The sequence below is a fragment of the Amblyomma maculatum genome, chromosome 2 (genome assembly GCF_055883805.1).
Source record: "Amblyomma maculatum isolate TAMU_Amacu chromosome 2, ASM5588380v1, whole genome shotgun sequence".
NCBI lineage: Eukaryota > Metazoa > Arthropoda > Arachnida > Ixodida > Ixodidae > Amblyomma > Amblyomma maculatum.
This window is the reverse complement of record NC_139345.1, coordinates 42,905,670-42,913,082: the sequence shown is the minus strand read 5'-3', so window position 1 is coordinate 42,913,082 and position 7,413 is coordinate 42,905,670.

The following is a 7,413-nucleotide window of genomic DNA, read 5'->3' as shown; positions in this document are numbered from 1 at the left end:
CCTTCATAAAACTTTACTTGCGAGCGCCAAGTTTCTTCATACCTGCATTTGCTAGCCGTTTATTTAACAATGAATATTTAGACAGAAAGTGTCAGTCTACTGTGTATAAGTTTTTCAAACGGCTCAGAGTAAACTGGTAGGATTGAAATGGGTCTGTAGTTCCCTAACATACTTTTATCGGAACCTTTATATATTACAGTCACTTTAACAACTTTCATTCTTTCAGGAAATATTCCTGTTGATAAAACCAAGTTAAATATATATGTGAAAGGCGATGCTATAAGGTCGGCTACAAAGTTTTTCTGGTTTTACTTGTAGGTCTTCCGCGTCACAAGCACCACTGTTAAAATTCAAAAGAGTAGACTCAACTTCGCGTTCGTCAGCCGGAGATAAAAACAGTTTGCTGTCGTCTGTGCACACGAATTGCTCAAATTATCTCTTTCCGGTGATTTTGAGAATTGATTTATATAAAAGTCATTGAAAAGGTTTGCCAGCCAAGCTCCAGAAAACGTTTCGCGAGCGTAAAAAATTGATTGGACATCGCTTTTTTCCTGGCCGCGGCAGAGCACAGAGTTCAGGTTTTTCCATAGCAAATCTGATCTCTTTGCATTTCGTGAAAAAAAAAAAAATCATGGTAATGCGCTGTTCTTGCCTTTCTCAGTACAGTAGTAAGTTTATTCATTAGGCACTTGAATTCTGTGAAAACGTTTTCGTCCTTAGTTTCAATAAATTTTTAATATAGGCGATTTTTTAGGGTAATCTTTTCTAATATTTCCGTGCTTACCCACGGCTTACGACTCCTTCGTGCCTTCTTCGTAGTTTTTGCAGGAAAACATGAGTTATATTTGGGCAAAATTACACTTAGGAAATCTTCATATGCCTCATCGGGGCTATTTGCATTATACACTCGATCCCATGAAATGTATTTAATCATTTCTCTAAATCGAGATAAATTGTTCTGCGATAATCTCTAAAAGCAAGTCGTTTTTCCTTTCTACTTTTATTTATTCCGCTTACAAGCATATATACCGGCAAGTGGTCGCTGATATCAGTGGCTATGGCTCTGTCCTAACAAGTGGTAGTGGATGGTTTGTCATATAGAAGTCTAGTAGTGTAGCAGTTGTTTCAGTCACTCTTGTTGCGCTAGTAGATATTATATCAAATCCATTCACGCTAACAACTGAAGATAGGTGAGCTTATTTAACATCGCTTCCAAGCAAACTGACATTGAAGTCGCCTCCTATAAGAAGTTTTACATTGTTTTCAGTTGCAAAAATGAACATACGTTCAAGGAATGTACAGAAAGCATTCAAACAACAGCTGGGTGGCCTATACAACCCCACGAACAACTGCATACCATAACGGATCGCTAGTGCTTCATAATCATCTGTAACAGCAGTAAATGCATTTTCAACACAACACTCGTAAGTCCGACGCACAAGAACGGACACGCTACCGCCGCGCTTGTTTTCTCGTGTAACAAAAAATGAAAGTATGATGGTGGTGTGGACATTTTGCACTCTTGATCATACCAAGTTTCTGTTAGTATAATCACAGAAAAATCATAGTTTAAGTTTAAAGTGTGTACATTGCCTTGCTAAGCAACTCGGGGGATGAACTGCAAATAATGATTGATGACCTAGACAGGAAAAGTAGAAAGGTAGGCTTGAAAATCAATATGCAGAAGACTAAGGTAATGTTCAACAGCCTCGGGAAGGAACAGCAGTTTGCATTAGGTAGCGAAATACTGGAAGTAGTGGACGAATATGTCTACTTAGGACAGGTAGTAACCGCAGATCCGGACCATGAAAAGAAAATAACAAGAAGAATAAGATTGGGATGGAGCGCATTTGGCAAGCACTCGCAGATTATGACTAGCAGCTTACCGGTATCGCTCAAGAGGAAAGTATACAGCAGTTGCATCTTGCCTGTACTCACCTATGGGGCTGAAACGTGGAGGCTAACCAAGAGAGTACTACTTAAGTTGAGAACAACCCAGAGGGCTATGGAACGAAAAATGGTAGGGGTAACATTAAGAGATAGAAAGCGTGCAGAGTGGGTCAGAGAAATAACTCAAGTTACCGACATTCTAGTAGAAATTAAGAAGAAGAAATGGACATGGGCAGGACATGTAGTGCGAAGAGAGGATAGCCGATGGTCTCTGAGGGTAACAAACTGGATTCCAAGGAAAGGAAAGCGTTAGCAGGGGGCGGCAGAAAGTTAGGTGGGCGGATGAGATTAAGAAGTTCGCAGGGGTCAAGTGGATGCAGCTTGCACAGAACCGGGTTAAGTGGAGAAATATGGGAGAGGCCTTCGCCCTGCAGTGGGTACAATCAGGCTGATGATGATGATGATGATGATGTGTAAAAACAGATCCAACTGGCAGACCGGCTGTTTAAATTTAAAAAAGGAGAAACATGTTTTTTCCGCTTCACAAATCTTTGTGAAATCTTCGGTTATCACAAGCATTTTGCATTCCTACAGTTTGTTTTTTCTTTTTTTGCACAGCATCCGCTTATTGTCCAAGATCGACTAGCTGTCGATATGATTTTACAACGATAGCAGTGTCTCCAGTTTCTTTCCGAAGCAGGATTTTACCATTGGAATGCCATACAAAAGAGAAGCCATTTGCCTTCGCCCAGTCTTTCACGCTTCGATAAAGGTCGCGGTTATGCTTGGTCATGTTCTCAAGAATGGACGAGTTGCTTTTTGCTTCCTTCAGTTTTTTTCCGCATAGCTAGCCACATGTCCCTATCTGCCTGGCGGTGATAGCAAACAATTATTCCCGGTATCTTATCTAATTTGGCTGGAAGACGGTGTATAGCCGAGATGGATGTCATTCTGAGTCAGAACCGGTACATCTAAAGCTCGGGCAAGTTCGTTGACTTTTGGCAGAAGGTCTTCATTAGGCGTCACGGGTATTCCGTGAAATTCTAGATTGAGGCGTCTGCTGCGCCATTCAAGATCATTTACAGCTTCCTGTAGCTCCTGCTGCGCTTCAATAACCTGCCCTCTGTCATTTTATCGAGACGAGTTTTGGTGAATTTCATGCCCTTTTCTTGTTCGTCCAGTCTCTTCATGACGTCGTCAAACTTTTCGGACATGTGTTTCACTGCCTGTTCCATGTCATCCACTTTATCTTTTAGCGGCAAGAGTTGATCTAGCTTTTCGTTTAGCATAGCAAGGCTTACAGCTATTGTGGCCGCATCTATGCCCTGATTTCCGCTTTTATCTTTAGCGCTGTCTTCACGGCAGTTGACGCATTTCCATGTTTTTAGAGTGCTGTCTTTTTTAGATCTCAGTGCTCTTTCGTTGGCATCGCGACAAGTTCCTGCGTGAAAATTCTTTGTGCATGAGCTGCAACTAATATCTCTCTCACCGCAGGGCTTCTTGTACTCAAAACAAACACGAGGCAGCACTGATCATAGATGACAAGTGCTGAGCAGCAGCGACAGTGAGGTGAAGGTATTAGGAAACAATATGAACCAACCTACGAAAAGTAGTTCACAGTGATTCCTCGATGCTCTGCACGCTGCCGCCGCTGCCAGTGGACGAGTAGATGGCTGGGTCGGCTTAAATAGAAGGCGATGGATCCAGGTGTCGTTGCTGAGCGGCGATCTATGGTGTTACGGTAGGTCCGGTCTCGGCTATCGCTGCTTCCCAAGTTCGTTGCTCTGAGCGGGAATCGGCGGTGCTGCTAAATCCGGTCTTGGTTATCATAGGCGCCTGGCAGGTGACCAAAGTAGTCTTAGGTGACTGGCCAAATTCGTTCTGCAGCGCCGATGCGTTTACGATGCTGTGGCACTCCAACGTTTTCGCATCACTACAGACTACACCGATCACTCGCCAACTAAGCTCGATTACTTTGTTCTGCTTACAGGAAGCCTCCTAACTAATCTGACGTCTGTTCAAATGTGTTTGACATGTGTTTTCTCGTGGCCCACTAGGCCCTTTCGAGTTAAACTCCAGTTGGTAATCCAGGGTTATGATGTCACAATTCTGCATGACCAATATACGTTTTTTTTTGTTTGTTTGTTGTTGTTTTTTTTTTTTGGGGGGGGGGGGGGACATTTATTTTTGAGACAACGCCGGGCTTCTGTGCTAATACGCAGGTAAGGCATTGACCTTAAAAAGCAAACATCGGGATCGCGCACGTCTCCATTGCGATGCCGCACGCAACAAAGGGCCACAGTCTTAGCTTCTGCGTGACAATCCTTTTCCGCATCAGTCAGTATGAAGAAATTGTTTATATTAACGACAATTATCAACGGCATCAGCAGATATAATGATTATAAACGATCGTTTTTTTTTTTGTTTTTTTTTCCCCTCGTATTGAGCCTTAATGTATAGTTGGCTTCTCCACATGCTGTGCATACTTGCGAAAGAGCACGCTTTAAAGGCAGAAAAAAAAAAAAAGATTTTTACCAAGAGTCGGAAGTGATGTAGCAATGGTCACAAAGGAATAGCCAAGTGCTTCAGTTGTGGAGTTTTGGCAGTCTGCTGCTGCTCGTAGAATGCACTGTGAGTGACGCAAAGTCAGATCGCGTGAATCTTAAGCACTGCGAAAAAACGCCCGTTAACAAGGATTCTATTTTTAAGCGTGGAATGCTTTCAGCTCAAGTTGATGCTTACCTTGAGGGCACGTCAAAATAAAACCAAGAACAAACTTCCGGGCACCGCGACGTGAATATCCGGGCGCCGAGCGAGATTTCACGAGACGAGTTCGCTCTCTCAGGCTTCCGCGCCCTCCGCAAGGATGGCGCCATAGTGCCACAGACTCCTGCGTAGAACGCCGTACGCCGGCGGTCGAGGCGGCAGCAGCTCGAAGAGCGTTCGAGAATGTGGAATAGAGTCTGCCACTGCGTTCCGTCGTCATCTAGTTGCGTTTCTCTATTTAGCTGACGGTAGTATAAACGCTCGGAGAGCGCTAGAACGCGCTGTTTCTTCTACTTTTTTTGCCAGAAAAGAGTATCTTCGTAGCCACGTACGCATCTAGCTCCGCTCTGCATTTCACTGCCGCCATCGTCAGCGCTGTTTAAGCCGAGCAATGGAGCTTGATTAAAGGAGAGATAGAAAGCTTCTTCCGGAAAGCGATCGCTTTGAGAGTTGTGCGCCACGACAGAATGCTCGCCCCTGCTGACGCCATTATTGTGCGGCCGCTTAAGAAGGTTACAAGGTCGCTCCGGACTGCAACTGGCTACCTAAGGCAGCACAGTTGCAGGCGATCGCTTCAACGCGACAAGAAAAACCTACGAGAATGACTGAGCACGCTGCCTTGTTGGCAGAAGAAAAACCCGTGGTGTGATGAGATATGTGCACTAGACCTAGCCATATCAAGATCGTGGCTAGTACCATTTTCAACGAATGTGCTATGCCCGCCACCATTTCATGCTTATATCTGCTCTCGATTATTGGAGAGGCAGTAATTTTTTTTCGCCGTCTGCTTTCGTGCTTCGCTCACCGATGAGAGGCCTTGCCGTTAGCAGAGCTTTAACGAAAGCTCCGTTTTTCGTCGAGAATAGTCCCTGTATTTGCGAAGTTTCGTATAATTCTGGCCAGACTAAACAACTAGTCTGCCATAACTCCATTGATTACATGACACCGCTGTATGCCGCACAACGCTCGCTGCATGCCATACTTTGAAAACGCATGCTGCGTGAGTATTTTTTCTCCGTCATGCGCGTCCGTGGCCCTGATAGTCAAAGAGCATTTCAGCATAGTAATCGTGCATGACATTTTAGAAACCTAAGCACCTTAGGAAACCTAGGACTTCCAAGCCACGTCTGAGGTTCGATTCAATTAGTTCACGCCGTCCGTAATTCGCTCACTCCCAAGGGGCAGGGCTTGCGGACGGCTCTAGGGTATCCGTTCCTGCATCATATCCGTTAAGCTGACAAGCCGTCAAGTGCACGTGTCGTCTGCTACACAGCCTTTCAATCGCCTCTAACAAGAATACTGTAGTTCCCTAAAAACAGCGGAACATTGCTACGGTTAATTTTACGGCCCACCCAGCGCATTAAAAGACATCTAGCTTAAGTAAAACGCCATTGCAGTTGGAGTTTAAGCTGTTATGTTCAACCCAAGCTTTCACAAAATGAAGGTGGCCTGCTTTCAATCAAATGACACTTTTGTAGAGTGTCTTGAAGGAGCTTAGAGAACTTGTATTCGTGCATTCATCCACCCACCTCATGGCAGAGGCGTACGCAAAACTAACTTAAGCTCATCTGCTACCTGAGCTTAAAGTGAATGTTGGAAGGTATAAATGCCAAGAGAGAAAGTTGCCTTCCGCATTTCCGGAGCTCTGAGTTTTTTTTGGGTGTTCCACTCATCGATTGGCACAATAGCTTTCTGATTTCGAATCTTCAGTCACCGCGATCGACTAACTACAAATAAAAGTAGCATCCATGTAGAATCCATTTACTAAACTAGACCTTCGCGAGTTCCGAAAATGAATAAAAACTCGTTCAGCACACTCGTCAAAAGAAGCAATTACCAGTCCACAACAGCGAAACTCCTCGACCTTTTCTTTACCTTCCGTGGCGCACAAATACCACTGAATTATGAAATTCACGATGCCTCCTGCACCTTTGCATTCCATCTCAAACCACAATTTTGATGCGCGCTTATAGGAAGCCCGCGTTAATGAAATCGCGTATCCGCATTGCGTATCTGAGTAAACCCGCTCGATTTGTTTTTCTTTCTCCTTTCCTGCTGTTTTCTATCTTCTCGTGGCAGTTTTCTCCCGCCTGTAAAAAAATATGCTCTCCCTCGGGAAGATTGCGGTGCGTAACAGCGTGCGGGAGACCGCATCACTTATCTTAGTTTACGAGCCACAAATATATGTTGGTTTGGTTTGCGGGGTTTAACGTCCCAAAGCGACTCAGGCTACGAGACGCTCCGTAGTGGAGGACTCCAGAAATTTCGACCACCTGGGGTTATTTAACGTGCAACTGACATCCCGGAACCAAAAGCTAATCACCACACTTCATCTTCATATTTCTATTAAAATCTCCTAGACAGCCCATGCTGAAACCGGAAATGCGATGAATCGCCCCAATAAAACTAGAGTCCAAGGCGATTCAATGCCCAGGGATCCAATGCCGCTTTTCGAAGGATAATGGTGTCGGACCTGCTATTCACGAAATAAATCTGCGCAGCTAGGTAGCACTGAAACATTACAGCAATGTTACATTTTTGTTCCACTCAAACGTTATTTTGACGTTGTTAATCTCTTTCTAACGTTCTGAGCGATATTACATATAAACGTTAGTGTGTTTCAATAAATATTCAAACATAACTTTAACATGAACGCAACATAAATGTAACATTCTTGAAAATGATAATGCAGCCCTCCACGAGCATGTATAGAGGCCCGCCACTCATGGTGGTACACAACATGTACGCTTTTCAAAG